This window comes from Camellia sinensis, unplaced genomic scaffold (assembly GCF_055761805.1).
Source record: "Camellia sinensis isolate YWXY unplaced genomic scaffold, ASM5576180v1 Unanchor6, whole genome shotgun sequence".
Lineage (NCBI taxonomy): Eukaryota > Viridiplantae > Streptophyta > Magnoliopsida > Ericales > Theaceae > Camellia > Camellia sinensis.
Genome location: NW_028129474.1, coordinates 16,920,001 through 16,937,500, shown reverse-complemented (window position 1 = coordinate 16,937,500; position 17,500 = coordinate 16,920,001).

Below are 17,500 nucleotides of genomic sequence, written 5' to 3'. Positions count from 1 at the left end.
CTTTTCGCAACAAGCTTCCACTAGGAAAGCATAGGCAACTCGTTCGAACGTCAAAGCCAACCAAATGGCAATTACCCGAGGGACACGCTTTTCGCAAGGCACCTTCCACTAGGGAAGCGCAAGCAACCCGAAGGCGAGTCGAAGACAACCCGAGGGACATGGAGGAATGCACCAGTGGAGTTCGCTGCACAGGCAGGGATCCGTCCAACTCGCACAAACCGAACACAACTCACGCGCCACGACGTACACTGTGCACCAGCCCCCCAAAACGAATCACCCCCCGAAGGACCAAGAAGCCCGACGAACGCGCGAAAACATTTAGAGAGGCCGAGCAAGCACCGGTTAGCGCGAATGCAAATAACAAACGCAACAGGCAACTTTCGAGGGACATACTTCTCGCAACAAGCTTCCACAAGGAAAGCACAGGCAACTCGTTCGCACGCCAAAGCCAACCAAATGGCAATTTAACCGAGGGACATGCATTTCGCAAGGCAACTTGTACAATTACCCGAGGGACATGGCATGCTTGCCAAGGCCGTGGCTTGGCATGCTTGCCAAGGCCGTGGCTTGGCATGCTTGCCAAGGCCGTGGCATGACATGCTGCTGGCCAAGGCCGGGCATGCCATGCTGCTGGACAAGGCCGTGGCAAGGCATGCTGATGGCCGAGGCCGTGGCAAGGCATGCTGATGGCCGAGGCCGTGGCAAGGCATGCTGATGGCCGAGGCCGTGGCAAGGCATGCTGCTGGCCAAGGCGTTGGCATGGCATGCTGCTGCTGACCAAGGCTTGGGCTTGCCATGCTGCCGGCCAAGGCCGCGGCATGGCATGCTGCCGGCCAAGGCCGCGGCATGCCATGTTGCTGGCCAAGGCCGTGGCATGGCATGCTGCTGGCCAAGACCGTGGCATGACATGCTGGCCAAGGCCGGGGCATGGCAAGCTGCTGGCCAAGGTCGTGGCATGGCACGCTGCTGGCCAAGGCCGGGGCATAGCACGCTGCTGGCCATGGCCGTGGCTTGGCAAGGTTGCCAAGGCCGGGGCATGGCGTGCTGCTGGCCAAGGCTTTGGCATGCCATGTTGCTGGCCAAGGCTGTGGCATGGCATGCTGCTGGCCAAGGCTGTGGCATGGCATGCTGCTGGCCAAGGCCGTGGCATGACATGCTGGCCAAGGCCGGGGCATGGCATGCTGCTGGCCAAGGTCGTGGCATGGCATGCTGCTGGCCAAGGCCGTGGCATGACATGCTTGCCAAGGCCAGGGCATGGCATGCTGCTGGCCAAGGCTTTGGCATGCCATGTTGCTGGCCAAGGCTGTGGCATGGCATGCTGCCCTAGGCCAACGTGCCACCGCCACCGCCGCGGGCCGCCACTCGACGCATCCCGTGCTTGGCTATGTAGTTTCGATGCCACAAGCCAATGCCACAAGCCAAGCGATGGCATGTGCCAAGCGCCCGCCTAGGCATAGGCGTGGCCTGTGGCCTGGCCATGCTGGCCAGCCTTAAGGGAGGTGCCCCCCCCTTATAATAGCCTGTTAAGCCCTTTTCAATCTGGCAGGAGGAAACATCAAGCATGTTCGAGGAGTCATAATGGGGTTTTTTTAAAAAGTAATGGTTTTTTGCCAAAACTTTCAACATGAAAGTTGTATGAAATAATTTAATACACCATAAAAAAAATTATAAAAAAATATTTGGCCACCGGAATATTTTATTTTAATTTATTTCAATTTTAATACTTAAAAAATAATAAAAATTACTAAAAATACTCAAAAAATTCTAGAAAAATTCCAACAATTATAAGATGAGGCACTAGTAATTATAGTAATTTTTTTAATTATTTTTTTATTTTTAATTTATTTTATTATAATTTTTATGAGTAAATAAATAATTAAAAAGCCCGACGAACGTGCAAAAACTCTTAGAGAAACCCAGCAAGCATCGGATAGCTCGAATGCAAATAACAAACGCAACAGGCAACTTCCGAGGGACATACTTTTCCCAACAAGCTTCCACTGGGGAAAGCACTAGCAACGTGTTCGCAAGTCAAAGGCAACCAAACCGGCTATTACCCGAGGGACAAGCATTTCGCAGGGCAACATATACGTAAGTCAAAGCCAAACCAAATGGCAATTACACGAGGGACAGGATTGCTTGCCAAGGGCGTGGCATGCGATGTTCTAGCCCAAGGCCAAGGCACGCCACGCTGCGGGACAAGGCCGTGGCAAGACATGCGGCTGGCCTTGGCCTTGGCATGGCATGCCGCCGGCTTTGGCTGGGCTGCGTTGGCCTTGCCATGGAATGTTGCTGGCTTCGGATGGGCTGCCTTGGCCTTGGCCTTGGCCGTGGCATGGCATGCTGCTGGCCTTGGCCTTGGCCTTGGCATGGCATGCTGCTGGCTTTGGCTGGGCTGCCTTGGCCGTGGCATGGCATGCTGCTGGCTTTGGCTGGGCTGCCTTGGCCGTGGCATGGCATGCTGCTGGCCTAGGCCTTGGCATGGCATGCTGCTGGCTTTGGCTGGGCTGCCTTGGCCGTGGCATGGCATGCTGCTGGCCTAGGCCTTGGCATGGCATCCTGCTGGCTTTGGCTGGCAGCCTTGGCCGTGGCATGGCATGCTGCTGGCCTTGGCCTTGGCATGGCATGCTGCTGGCTTTGGCTGGCCTGCCTTGGCCGTGGCATGGCATGCTGCTGGCCTTGGCCTTGGCATGGCATGCTGCTGGCTTTGGCTGGCCTGCCTTGGCCGTGGCATGGCATGCTGCTGGCCTAGGCCTTGGCATGGCATGCTGCTGGCTTTGGCTGGCCTGCCTTGGCCGTGGCATGGCATGCTGCTGGCCTAGGCATGGCATGGCATGCTGCTGGCTTTGGCTGGGCTGCCTTGGCCGTGGCATGGCATGCTGCTGGCCTTGGCCTTGATATGGCATGCTGCTGGCTTTGGCTGGGCTGCCTTGGCCGTGGCATGGCATGCTGCTGGCCTAGGCCTTGGCATGGCATGCTGCTGGCTTTGGCTGGGCTGCCTTGGCCTTGGCATGGCATGCTGCTGGCTTTGGCTGGCCTGCCTTGGCCGTGGCATGGCATGCTGCTGGCCTGGGCCATGGCATGGCATGCTGCTGGCTTTGGCTGGGCTGCCTTGGCCGTGGCATGGCATGCTGCTGCCCTTGGCCTTGATATGGCATGCTGCTGGCTTTGGCTGGGCTGCCTTGGCCGTGGCATGGCATGCTGCTGGCCTAGGCCTTGGCATGGCATGCTGCTGGCTTTGGCTGGCCTGCGTTGGCCGTGGCATGGCATGCTGCTGGCCTAGGCCTTCGCATGGCATGCTGCTGGCTTTGGCTGGGCTGCCTTGGCCGTGGCATGGCATGCTGCTGGCCTTGGCCTTGGCATGGCATGCTGCTGGCTTTGGCTGGGCTGCCTTGGCCGTGGCATGGCATGCTGGTGGCCTAGGCCTTGGCATGGCATGCTGCTGGCTTTGGCTGGCCTGCCTTGGCCGTGGCATGGCATGCTGCTGGCCTAAGCCTTGGCATGGCATGCTGCTGGCTTTGGTTGGGCTGCCTTGGCCGTGGCATGGCATGCTGCTGGCCTTGGCCTTGGCATGGCATGCTGCTGGCTTTGGCTGGCCTGCCTTGGCCGTGGCATGGCATGCTGCTGGCCTAGGCCTTGGCATGCAATGCTGCTGGCTTTGGCTGGGCTGCCTTGGCCGTGGCATGGCATGCTGCTGGCCTTGGCCTTGGCATGCCATGTTGTTGGCTTTGGCTGGCCTGCCTTGGCCGTGGCATGGCATGCTGCTGGCCTAGGCCTTGGCATGGCATGCTGCTGGCTTTGGCTGGGCTGCCTTGGCCGTGGCATGGCATGCTGCTGGCCTTGGCCTTGGCATGGCATGCTGCTGGCTTTGGCTGGGCTGCCTTGGCCGTGGCATGGCATGCTGCTGGCCTTGGCCTTGGCATGGCATGCTGCTGGCTTTGGCTGGGCTGCCTTGGCCGTGGCATGGCATGCTGCTGGCCTAGGCCTTGGCATGGCATGCTGCTGGCTTTGGCTGGGCTGCCTTGGCCGTGGCATGGCATGCTGCTGGCCTAGGCCTTGGCATGGTATGCTGCTGGCCTAGGCCTTGGCATGGCATGCTGCTGGCTTTGGCTGGCAGCCTTGGCCGTGGCATGGCATGCTGCTGGCCTTGGCCTTGGCATGGCATGCTGCTGGCCTTGGCCTTGGCATGGCATGCTGCTGGCTTTGGCTGGCCTGCCTTGGCCGTGGCATGGCATGCTGCTGGCCTAGGCCTTGGCATGGCATGCTGCTGGCTTTGGCTGGCCTGCCTTGGCCGTGGCATGGCATGCTGCTGGCCTAGGCATGGCATGGCATGCTGCTGGCTTTGGCTGGGCTGCCTTGGCCGTGGCATGGCATGCTGCTGGCCTTGGCCTTGATATGGCATGCTGCTGGCTTTGGCTGGGCTGCCTTGGCCGTGGCATGGCATGCTGCTGGCCTTGGCCTTGGCATGGCATGTTGCTGGCTTTGGCTGGCCTGCCTTGGCCGTGGCATGGCATGCTGCTGGCCTAGGCCTTGGCATGGCATGCTGCTGGCTTTGGCTGGCCTGTTTTGGCCGTGGCATGGCATGCTGCTGGCCTAGGCCTTGGCATGGCATGCTGCTGGCTTTGGCTGGCCTGCCTTGGCCGTGGCATGGCATGCTGCTGGCCTAGGCCATGGCATGGCATGCTGCTGGCTTTGGCTGGGCTGCCTTGGCCGTGGCATGGCATGCTGCTGGCCTTGGCCTTGATATGGCATGCTGCTGGCTTTGGCTGGGCTGCCTTGGCCGTGGCATGGCATGCTGCTGGCCTAGGCCTTGGCATGGCATGCTGCTGGCTTTGGCTGGCCTGCCTTGGCCGTGGCATGGCATGCTGCTGGCCTTGGCCTTGGCATGGCATGCTGCTGGCTTTGGCTGGCCTGCCTTGGCCGTGGCATGGCATCCTGCTGGCCTAGGCCATGGCATGGCATGCTGCTGGCTTTGGCTGGGCTGCCTTGGCCGTGGCATGGCATGCTGCTGCCCTTGGCCGTGATATGGCATGCTGCTGGCTTTGGCTGGGCTGCCTTGGCCGTGGCATGGCATGCTGCTGGCCTAGGCCTTGGCATGGCATGCTGCTGGCTTTGGCTGGCCTGCCTTGGCCGTGGCATGGCATGCTGCTGGCCTAGGCCTTGGCATGGCATGCTGCTGGCTTTGGCTGGGCTGCCTTGGCCGTGGCATGGCATGCTGCTGGCCTTGGCCTTGGCATGGCATGCTGCTGGCTTTGGCTGGGCTGCCTTGGCCGTGGCATGGCATGCTGGTGGCCTAGGCCTTGGCATGGCATGCTGCTGGCTTTGGCTGGCCTGCCTTGGCCGTGGCATGGCATGCTGCTGGCCTAGGCCTTGGCATGGCATGCTGCTGGCTTTGGTTGGGCTGCCTTGGCCGTGGCATGGCATGCTGCTGGCCTTGGCCTTGGCATGGCATGCTGCTGGCTTTGGCTGGCCTGCCTTGGCCGTGGCATGGCATGCTGCTGGCCTAGGCATGGCATGGCATGCTGCTGGCTTTGGCTGGGCTGCCTTGGCCGTGGCATGGCATGCTGCTGGCCTTGGCCTTGATATGGCATGCTGCTGGCTTTGGCTGGGCTGCCTTGGCCGTGGCATGGCATGCTGCTGGCCTTGGCCTTGGCATGGCATGCTGCTGGCTTTGGCTGGCCTGCCTTGGCCGTGGCATGGCATGCTGCTGGCCTAGGCCTTGGCATGGCATGCTGCTGGCTTTGGCTGGCCTGTTTTGGCCGTGGCATGGCATGCTGCTGGCCTAGGCCTTGGCATGGCATGCTGCTGGCTTTGGCTGGCCTGCCTTGGCCGTGGCATGGCATGCTGCTGGCCTAGGCCATGGCATGGCATGCTGCTGGCTTTGGCTGGGCTGCCTTGGCCGTGGCATGGCATGCTGCTGGCCTTGGCCTTGATATGGCATGCTGCTGGCTTTGGCTGGGCTGCCTTGGCCGTGGCATGGCATGCTGCTGGCCTAGGCCTTGGCATGGCATGCTGCTGGCTTTGGCTGGCCTGCCTTGGCCGTGGCATGGCATGCTGCTGGCCTAGGCCATGGCATGGCATGCTGCTGGCTTTGGCTGGGCTGCCTTGGCCGTGGCATGGCATGCTGCTGCCCTTGGCCGTGATATGGCATGCTGCTGGCTTTGGCTGGGCTGCCTTGGCCGTGGCATGGCATGCTGCTGGCCTAGGCCTTGGCATGGCATGCTGCTGGCTTTGGCTGGCCTGCCTTGGCCGTGGCATGGCATGCTGCTGGCCTAGGCCTTGGCATGGCATGCTGCTGGCTTTGGCTGGGCTGCCTTGGCCGTGGCATGGCATGCTGCTGGCCTTGGCCTTGGCATGGCATGCTGCTGGCTTTGGCTGGGCTGCCTTGGCCGTGGCATGGCATGCTGGTGGCCTAGGCCTTGGCATGGCATGCTGCTGGCTTTGGCTGGCCTGCCTTGGCCGTGGCATGGCATGCTGCTGGCCTAGGCCTTGGCATGGCATGCTGCTGGCTTTGGTTGGGCTGCCTTGGCCGTGGCATGGCATGCTGCTGGCCTTGGCCTTGGCATGGCATGCTGCTGGCTTTGGCTGGCCTGCCTTGGCCGTGGCATGGCATGCTGCTGGCCTAGGCCTTGGCATGGCATGCTGCTGGCTTTGGCTGGGCTGCCTTGGCCGTGGCATGGCATGCTGCTGGCCTTGGCCTTGGCATGGCATGCTGCTGGCTTTGGCTGGGCTGCCTTGGCCGTGGCATGGCATGCTGCTGGCCATGGCCTTGGCATGGCATGCTGCTGGCTTTGGCTTGCCTGCCTTGGCCGTGGCATGGCATGCTGCTGGCCTAGGCCTTGGCATGGCATGCTGCTGGCTTTGGCTGGGCTGCCTTGGCCGTGGCATGGCATGCTGCTGGCCTTGGCCTTGGCATGGCATGCTGCTGGCTTTGGCTGGGCTGCCTTGGCCGTGGCATGGCATGCTGGTGGCCTAGGCCTTGGCATGGCATGCTGCTGGCTTTGGCTGGCCTGCCTTGGCCGTGGCATGGCATGCTGCTGGCCTAGGCCTTGGCATGGCATGCTGCTGGCTTTGGTTGGGCTGCCTTGGCCGTGGCATGGCATGCTGCTGGCCTTGGCCTTGGCATGGCATGCTGCTGGCTTTGGCTGGCCTGCCTTGGCCGTGGCATGGCATGCTGCTGGCCTAGGCCTTGGCATGGCATGCTGCTGGCTTTGGCTGGGCTGCCTTGGCCGTGGCATGGCATGCTGCTGGCCTTGGCCTTGGCATGGCATGCTGCTGGCTTTGGCTGGGCTGCCTTGGCCGTGGCATGGCATGCTGCTGGCCATGGCCTTGGCATGGCATGCTGCTGGCTTTGGCTTGCCTGCCTTGGCCGTGGCATGGCATGCTGCTGGCCTAGGCCTTAGCATGGCATGCTGCTGGCTTTGGCTGGGCTGCCTTGGCCGTGGCATGGCATGCTGCTGGCCTTGGCCTTGGCATGGCATGCTGCTGGCTTTGGCTGGCCTGCCTTGGCCGTGGCATGGCATGCTGCTGGCCTAGGCCTTGGCATGGCATGCTGCTGGCTTTGGCTGGGCTGCCTTGGCCGTGGCATGGCATGCTGCTGGCCTTGGCCTTGGCATGGCATGCTGCTGGCTTTGGCTTGCCTGCCTTGGCCGTGGCATGGCATGCTGCTGGCCTAGGCCTTGGCATGGCATGCTGCTGGCTTTGGCTGGGCTGCCTTGGCCGTGGCATGGCATGCTGCTGGCCTTGGCCTTGGCTTGGCATGCTACTGGCTTTGGCTGGGCTGCCTTGGCCGTGGCATGGCATGCTGCTGGCCTTGGCCTTGGCATGGCATGCTGCTGGCTTTGGCTGGGCTGCCTTGGCCGTGGCATGGCATGCTGCTGGCCATGGCCTTGGCATGGCATGCTGCTGGCTTTGGCTTGCCTGCCTTGGCCGTGGCATGGCATGCTGCTGGCCTAGGCCTTGGCATGGCATGCTGCTGGCTTTGGCTGGGCTGCCTTGGCCGTGGCATGGCATGCTGCTGGCCTTGGCCTTGGCATGGCATGCTGCTGGCTTTGGCTGGGCTGCCTTGGCCGTGGCATGGCATGCTGGTGGCCTAGGCCTTGGCATGGCATGCTGCTGGCTTTGGCTGGCCTGCCTTGGCCGTGGCATGGCATGCTGCTGGCCTAGGCCTTGGCATGGCATGCTGCTGGGTTTGGTTGGGCTGCCTTGGCCGTGGCATGGCATGCTGCTGGCCTTGGCCTTGGCATGGCATGCTGCTGGCTTTGGCTGGCCTGCCTTGGCCGTGGCATGGCATGCTGCTGGCCTAGGCCTTGGCATGGCATGCTGCTGGCTTTGGCTGGGCTGCCTTGGCCGTGGCATGGCATGCTGCTGGCCTTGGCCTTGGCATGGCATGCTGCTGGCTTTGGCTGGGCTGCCTTGGCCGTGGCATGGCATGCTGCTGGCCATGGCCTTGGCATGGCATGCTGCTGGCTTTGGCTTGCCTGCCTTGGCCGTGGCATGGCATGCTGCTGGCCTAGGCCTTGGCATGGCATGCTGCTGGCTTTGGCTGGGCTGCCTTGGCCGTGGCATGGCATGCTGCTGGCCTTGGCCTTGGCATGGCATGCTGCTGGCTTTGGCTGGCCTGCCTTGGCCGTGGCATGGCATGCTGCTGGCCTAGGCCTTGGCATGGCATGCTGCTGGCTTTGGCTGGGCTGCCTTGGCCGTGGCATGGCATGCTGCTGGCCTTGGCCTTGGCATGGCATGCTGCTGGCTTTGGCTTGCCTGCCTTGGCCGTGGCATGGCATGCTGCTGGCCTAGGCCTTGGCATGGCATGCTGCTGGCTTTGGCTGGCCTGCCTTGGCCGTGGCATGGCATGCTGCTGGCCTAGGCCATGGCATGGCATGCTGCTGGCTTTGGCTGGGCTGCCTTGGCCGTGGCATGGCATGCTGCTGGCCTTGGCCTTGATATGGCATGCTGCTGGCTTTGGCTGGGCTGCCTTGGCCGTGGCATGGCATGCTGCTGGCCTAGGCCTTGGCATGGCATGCTGCTGGCTTTGGCTGGCCTGCCTTGGCCGTGGCATGGCATGCTGCTGGCCTAGGCCATGGCATGGCATGCTGCTGGCTTTGGCTGGGCTGCCTTGGCCGTGGCATGGCATGCTGCTGCCCTTGGCCGTGATATGGCATGCTGCTGGCTTTGGCTGGGCTGCCTTGGCCGTGGCATGGCATGCTGCTGGCCTAGGCCTTGGCATGGCATGCTGCTGGCTTTGGCTGGCCTGCCTTGGCCGTGGCATGGCATGCTGCTGGCCTAGGCCTTGGCATGGCATGCTGCTGGCTTTGGCTGGGCTGCCTTGGCCGTGGCATGGCATGCTGCTGGCCTTGGCCTTGGCATGGCATGCTGCTGGCTTTGGCTGGGCTGCCTTGGCCGTGGCATGGCATGCTGGTGGCCTAGGCCTTGGCATGGCATGCTGCTGGCTTTGGCTGGCCTGCCTTGGCCGTGGCATGGCATGCTGCTGGCCTAGGCCTTGGCATGGCATGCTGCTGGCTTTGGTTGGGCTGCCTTGGCCGTGGCATGGCATGCTGCTGGCCTTGGCCTTAGCATGGCATGCTGCTGGCTTTGGCTGGCCTGCCTTGGCCGTGGCATGGCATGCTGCTGGCCTAGGCCTTGGCATGGCATGCTGCTGGCTTTGGCTGGGCTGCCTTGGCCGTGGCATGGCATGCTGCTGGCCTTGGCCTTGGCATGGCATGCTGCTGGCTTTGGCTGGGCTGCCTTGGCCGTGGCATGGCATGCTGCTGGCCATGGCCTTGGCATGGCATGCTGCTGGCTTTGGCTTGCCTGCCTTGGCCGTGGCATGGCATGCTGCTGGCCTAGGCCTTGGCATGGCATGCTGCTGGCTTTGGCTGGGCTGCCTTGGCCGTGGCATGGCATGCTGCTGGCCTTGGCCTTGGCATGGCATGCTGCTGGCTTTGGCTGGGCTGCCTTGGCCGTGGCATGGCATGCTGGTGGCCTAGGCCTTGGCATGGCATGCTGCTGGCTTTGGCTGGCCTGCCTTGGCCGTGGCATGGCATGCTGCTGGCCTAGGCCTTGGCATGGCATGCTGCTGGCTTTGGTTGGGCTGCCTTGGCCGTGGCATGGCATGCTGCTGGCCTTGGCCTTGGCATGGCATGCTGCTGGCTTTGGCTGGCCTGCCTTGGCCGTGGCATGGCATGCTGCTGGCCTAGGCCTTGGCATGGCATGCTGCTGGCTTTGGCTGGGCTGCCTTGGCCGTGGCATGGCATGCTGCTGGCCTTGGCCTTGGCATGGCATGCTGCTGGCTTTGGCTGGGCTGCCTTGGCCGTGGCATGGCATGCTGCTGGCCATGGCCTTGGCATGGCATGCTGCTGGCTTTGGCTCGCCTGCCTTGGCCGTGGCATGGCATGCTGCTGGCCTAGGCCTTGGCATGGCATGCTGCTGGCTTTGGCTGGGCTGCCTTGGCCGTGGCATGGCATGCTGCTGGCCTTGGCCTTGGCATGGCATGCTGCTGGCTTTGGCTGGCCTGCCTTGGCCGTGGCATGGCATGCTGCTGGCCTAGGCCTTGGCATGGCATGCTGCTGGCTTTGGCTGGGCTGCCTTGGCCGTGGCATGGCATGCTGCTGGCCTTGGCCATGGCATGGCATGCTGCTGGCTTTGGCTTGCCTGCCTTGGCCGTGGCATGGCATGCTGCTGGCCTAGGCCTTGGCATGGCATGCTGCTGGCTTTGGCTGGGCTGCCTTGGCCGTGGCATGGCATGCTGCTGGCCTAGGCCTTGGCTTGGCATGCTGCTGGCTTTGGCTGGGCTGCCTTGGCCGTGGCATGGCATGCTGCTGGCCTTGGCCTTGGCATGGCATGCTGCTGGCTTTGGCTGGGCTGCCTTGGCCGTGGCATGGCATGCTGCTGGCCATGGCCTTGGCATGGCATGCTGCTGGCTTTGGCTTGCCTGCCTTGGCCGTGGCATGGCATGCGGCTGGCCTAGGCCTTGGCATGGCATGCTGCTGGCTTTGGCTGGGCTGCCTTGGCCGTGGCATGGCATGCTGCTGGCCTTGGCCTTGGCATGGCATGCTGCTGGCTTTGGCTGGGCTGCCTTGGCCGTGGCATGGCATGCTGGTGGCCTAGGCCTTGGCATGGCATGCTGCTGGCTTTGGCTGGCCTGCCTTGGCCGTGGCATGGCATGCTGCTGGCCTAGGCCTTGGCATGGCATGCTGCTGGGTTTGGTTGGGCTGCCTTGGCCGTGGCATGGCATGCTGCTGGCCTTGGCCTTGGCATGGCATGCTGCTGGCTTTGGCTGGCCTGCCTTGGCCGTGGCATGGCATGCTGCTGGCCTAGGCCTTGGCATGGCATGCTGCTGGCTTTGGCTGGGCTGCCTTGGCCGTGGCATGGCATGCTGCTGGCCTTGGCCTTGGCATGGCATGCTGCTGGCTTTGGCTGGGCTGCCTTGGCCGTGGCATGGCATGCTGCTGGCCATGGCCTTGGCATGGCATGCTGCTGGCTTTGGCTTGCCTGCCTTGGCCGTGGCATGGCATGCTGCTGGCCTAGGCCTTGGCATGGCATGCTGCTGGCTTTGGCTGGGCTGCCTTGGCCGTGGCATGGCATGCTGCTGGCCTTGGCCTTGGCATGGCATGCTGCTGGCTTTGGCTGGCCTGCCTTGGCCGTGGCATGGCATGCTGCTGGCCTAGGCCTTGGCATGGCATGCTGCTGGCTTTGGCTGGGCTGCCTTGGCCGTGGCATGGCATGCTGCTGGCCTTGGCCTTGGCATGGCATGCTGCTGGCTTTGGCTTGCCTGCCTTGGCCGTGGCATGGCATGCTGCTGGCCTAGGCCTTGGCATGGCATGCTGCTGGCTTTGGCTGGGCTGCCTTGGCCGTGGCATGGCATGCTGCTGGCCTTGGCCTTGGCTTGGCATGCTGCTGGCTTTGGCTGGGCTGCCTTGGCCGTGGCATGGCATGCTGCTGGCCTTGGCCTTGGCATGGCATGCTGCTGGCTTTGGCTGGGCTGCCTTGGCCGTGGCATGGCATGCTGCTGGCCATGGCCTTGGCATGGCATGCTGCTGGCTTTGGCTTGCCTGCCTTGGCCGTGGCATGGCATGCTGCTGGCCTAGGCCTTGGCATGGCATGCTGCTGGCTTTGGCTGGGCTGCCTTGGCCGTGGCATGGCATGCTGCTGGCCTTGGCCTTGGCATGGCATGCTGCTGGCTTTGGCTGGGCTGCCTTGGCCGTGGCATGGCATGCTGGTGGCCTAGGCCTTGGCATGGCATGCTGCTGGCTTTGGCTGGCCTGCCTTGGCCGTGGCATGGCATGCTGCTGGCCTAGGCCTTGGCATGGCATGCTGCTGGGTTTGGTTGGGCTGCCTTGGCCGTGGCATGGCATGCTGCTGGCCTTGGCCTTGGCATGGCATGCTGCTGGCTTTGGCTGGCCTGCCTTGGCCGTGGCATGGCATGCTGCTGGCCTAGGCCTTGGCATGGCATGCTGCTGGCTTTGGCTGGGCTGCCTTGGCCGTGGCATGGCATGCTGCTGGCCTTGGCCTTGGCATGGCATGCTGCTGGCTTTGGCTGGGCTGCCTTGGCCGTGGCATGGCATGCTGCTGGCCATGGCCTTGGCATGGCATGCTGCTGGCTTTGGCTTGCCTGCCTTGGCCGTGGCATGGCATGCTGCTGGCCTAGGCCTTGGCATGGCATGCTGCTGGCTTTGGCTGGGCTGCCTTGGCCGTGGCATGGCATGCTGCTGGCCTTGGCCTTGGCATGGCATGCTGCTGGCTTTGGCTGGCCTGCCTTGGCCGTGGCATGGCATGCTGCTGGCCTAGGCCTTGGCATGGCATGCTGCTGGCTTTGGCTGGGCTGCCTTGGCCGTGGCATGGCATGCTGCTGGCCTTGGCCTTGGCATGGCATGCTGCTGGCTTTGGCTTGCCTGCCTTGGCCGTGGCATGGCATGCTGCTGGCCTAGGCCTTGGCATGGCATGCTGCTGGCTTTGGCTGGGCTGCCTTGGCCGTGGCATGGCATGCTGCTGGCCTTGGCCTTGGCTTGGCATGCTGCTGGCTTTGGCTGGGCTGCCTTGGCCGTGGCATGGCATGCTGCTGGCCTTGGCCTTGGCATGGCATGCTGCTGGCTTTGGCTGGCCTGCCTTGGCCGTGGCATGGCATGCTGCTGGCCTTGGCATGGCATGCTGCTGGCTTTGGCTGGGCTGCCTTCGCCGTGGCATGCCATGCTGGTGGCCTTGGCCTTGGGGCTGGGCTGCCTTGGCTGCGGTTCTTATCACTAGACGTGCGTTGCGTGCGAAGGCGTGCAAAGGCGTGCGCGACCATGCGCGCAACACGCGCACCGTGGTCAAAAGACCACGCGCGCGGTATTCGCACAGGCCACGCTGCCCACGCCGCGGGCATGCCAGGCCGCCCAGGCCGTGCGCATGCCATGCCGTGCTGCCCAGGCCGGCTGCATGCCAGGCCGCCCAGGCCGTGCGCATGCCATGCCGTGCTGCCCACGCCGCGGGCATGCCAGGCCGGCTGCATGCCAGGCCGCCCAGGCCGTGCGCATGCCATGCCGTGCTGCCCACGCCGCGGGCATGCCAGGCCGGCTGCATGCCAGGCCGCCCAGGCCGTGCGCATGCCATGCCGTGCTGCCCATGCCGCGCGCATGCCAGGCCGCCCACGCCCGCGCGCATGCCACGCCATGCTGCCCAAGGCCGCGCCCAGGCCGCGCAAGGCCGCGCCCAGGCCGCCCAAGGCCGCGCCCAGGCCGCGCAAGGCCGCCCAAGGCCGCGGTCCAGGCCGCCCAAGGCCGCGGCCGAGCCGCCCCAGGCCGCAGCCCAGGCCGCGGTCGAGCCGCAGTGCATGTAACCCAAGGCCGCAGCCCAGGCCGCGCCCAACATGGGGCGTACCTGCCACTGCCTTGCCCTGGGCAAGGGAGGTGCCCCCCCCTTATAATAGCCTGTTAAGCCCTTTTCGATCTGGCAGGAGGAAACATGAAGCATGTTCGAGGAGTCATAATGGAGTTTTTTTAAAAAGTAATGGTTTTTTGCCAAAACTTTCAACATGAAAGTTGTAGGAAATAATTTAATACACCATAAAAAAAATTAAAAAAAATATTTTTTTACAGAAAATATTTTATTTTAATTTATTTCGATATTAATACTTAAAAAATAATAAAAATTAATAAAAATAGTCAAAAAATTATGGAAAAATTCCCATAATTAAAGGATGATTCACTAGTAATTATAGAAATTATTAAATTATTTTTTTCATTTTTTTTATTTTATTTTGATTTTTTTATGCCAAATAAGGGCTTTAAAAATTCGAAAAGCTCCAGAAAAATTGCAAAAAAGTAGGGAATGACATTTAAAATTGATTGTAGTGCATTTTTAATTGTGTTGCACGGTTTGGGTAAGATTATAAAAGAATCATGTTCAAAAAGATCGATCGAGGCGGTGGCACGCCATGGCCTTGGCCTTGGCCATGCCTTGCACAGGGACTTGGCCTTGCCCACTGCCTTGGCCTTGGCTTTGGCCTTGGCCTTGGCATGGCATGGCATGCTCGCCGAGGCCGTGGCATGCCTTGCTGCTAGCCAAGGCCGTGGCGTGGCATGCTCGCCCAGCCCGTGGCATGCCGTGCTCGCCCAGCCCGTGGCACGCCATGTTGGCCCAAGGCATTGGCATGGCATGCCGGCCAAGGCATGCTGGCCAACGCTGCACAAGGCGGTGCCATGGCATGGCATGCTGACCAAGACCGTGCCATGGCATGCTGGGCGAGGCCGGGGCATGGCATGCTGGCCGAGGCCGTGGCTTGCCATGCCGCCACGGCCGTGGCATGCCGGGCAACGGACCGGCATGGCCCAGCCCGTGGCACGCCATGTTGGCCCAAGGCATTGGCATGGCATGCCGGCCAAGGCATGCTGGCCAACGCTGCGGCACGGCGTGCTGGACAAGGCGGTGCCATGGCATGGCATGCTGACCAAGACAGTGCCATGGCATGCTGGCCGAGGCCGTGGCATGGCATGCTGGCCGAGGCCGTGGCTTGCCATGCCGCCACGGCCGTGGCATGCTGGGCAACGGACCGGCATGGCATGCTGGCCGTGGCGGTGGCACGACATGCTGGCCAAGGCAGTGGCATGGCATGTAGGCCAAGGCTAAGGCATGGCACGCTGTGGCATGGCACGCTGGCCAAGGCAGTCGCAAGGCATGCGGGCCGAGGCCGCGGCACGGCCCGCTGGGCAACGCGGTGGCATGGCATGCTGGGCAACGCCGTGGCAAGGCATGCGGGCCGAGGCCTTGGCATGGCATGCTGGCCGAGGCCGTGGCATGGCATGCGGGCCGAGGCCGTGGCATGGCATGGCATGCGGGCCGAGGCCGTGGCATGGCATGCGGGCCGAGGCCGTGGCGTGGCATGGCATGGCATGTTGGGCAACGCCGTGGCAAGACATGCGGGCCGAGGCCGTGGCATGGCATGTTGGGCAACGCCCTGGCAAGCCATGCGGGCCGAGGCCGTGGCGTGGCATGTTGGCCAAGGCTAAGGCATGGCACGCCGGGCAACGCGGTGCATTGGCATGCTGGGCAGCGCGGTGGCAAGGCATGGGGGCCGAGGCCGTGGCATGGCATGTTGGGCAACGCCGTGGCAAGACATGCGGGCCGAGGCCGTGGCATGGCATGCGGGCCGAGGCCGTGGCACGACATGTTGGCCAAGGCTAAGGCATGGCACGCCGGGCAACGCGGTGGCATGGCATGCTGGGCAACGCGGTGGCAAGGCATGCGGGCCGAGGCCGTGGCATGGCATGTTGGGCAACGCCGTAGAAGGGCATGCGGGCCGAGGCCGTGGCATGGCATGCGGGCCGAGGCCGTGGCATGGCATGTTGGGCGACGCCGTAGCAAGGCATGCGGGCCGAGGCCGTGGCATGTCATGCGGGCCGAGGCCGTGGCATGGCATGCGGGCCGAGGCCGTGGCATGGCATGTTGGCCGAGGCCGTGGCAAGGCATGCGGGCCGAGGCCGTGGCATGGCATGTTTGGCAACGCCGTGGCAAGACATGCGGGCCGTGGCATGGCATGGCATGCGGGCCGAGGCCGTGGCACGACATGTTGGCCAAGGCTAAGGCATGGCACGCCGGGCAACGCGGTGGCATGGCACGCCGGGCAACGCGGTGGCAAGGCATGCGGGCCGGGGCCGTGGCATGGCATGTTGGGCGACGCCGTAGCAAGGCATGCGGTCCGAGGCCGTGGCATGTCATGCGGGCCGAGGCCATGGCATGGCATGCGGGCCGAGGCCGTGGCATGGCATGTTGGGCGACGCCGTAGCAAGGCATGCGGGCCGAGGCCGTGGCATGTCATGCGAGCCGAGGCCGTGGCATGGCATGCGGGCCGAGGCCGTGGCATGGCAAGTTGGGCGACGTCGTGGCAAGGCATGCGGGCCGAGGCCGTGGCATGTCACGCGGGCCGAGGCCGTGGCATGGCATGCGGGCAGAGGCCGTGGCATGGCATGTTGGGCGACGCCGTCGCAAGGCATGCGGGCCGAGGCCGTGGCATGGCATGCGGGCCGAGGCCGTGGCATGGCATGTTGGGCGACGCCGTAGCAAGGCATGCGGGCCGAGGCCGTGGCATGTCATGGCATGTTGGGCGACGCCGTAGCAAGGCATGCGGGCCGAGGCCGTGGCATGGCATGTTTGGCAACGCCGTGGCAAGACATGAGGGCCGTGGCATGGCATGGCATGCGGGCCGAGGCCGTGGCACGACATGTTGGCCAAGGCTAAGGCATGGCACGCCGGGCAACGCGGTGGCATGGCATGCGGGCCGGGGCCGTGGCATGGCATGTTGGCCAACGTCGTAGCAAGGCATGCGGGCCGAGGCCGAGGCCGTGGCACGGCATGCGGGCCGAGGCTGTGGCATGGCATGTTGGGCGACGCCGTAGCAAGGCATGCGGTCCGAGGCCGTGGCATGTCATGCGGGCCGAGGCCGTGGCATGGCATGCGGGCCGAGGCCGTGGCATGGCATGTTGGGCGACGCCGTAGCAAGGCATGCGGGCCGAGGCCGTGCCGTGGCATGCGGGCCGAGGCCGTGGCATGGCATGCGGGCCGAGGCCGTGGCATGGCATGTTGGGCGACGCCGTAGCAAGGCATGCGGTCCGAGGCCGTGGCCTGTCATGCGGGCCGAGGCCGTGGCATGGCATGCGGGCCGAGGCCGTGGCATGGCATGCGGGCCGAGGCCGTGGCATGGCATGTTGGGCGACGCCGTAGCATGGCATGCGGGCCGAGGCCGTGGCATGTCATGCGCGCCGAGGCCGTGGCATGGCATGCGGGCCGAGGCCGTGGCATGGCAAGTTGGGCGACGTCGTGGCAAGGCATGCGGGCCGAGGCCGTGGCATGGCATGCGGGCCGAGGCCGTGGCAAGGCATGTTGGGCGACGCCGTAGCAAGGCATGCGGGCCGAGGCCGTGGCATGTCATGCGGGCCGAGGCCGTGGCATGGCATGCGGGCCGAGGCCGTGGCATGGCATGTTGGGCGACGCCGTAGCAAGGCATGCGGGCCGAGGCCGTGCCGTG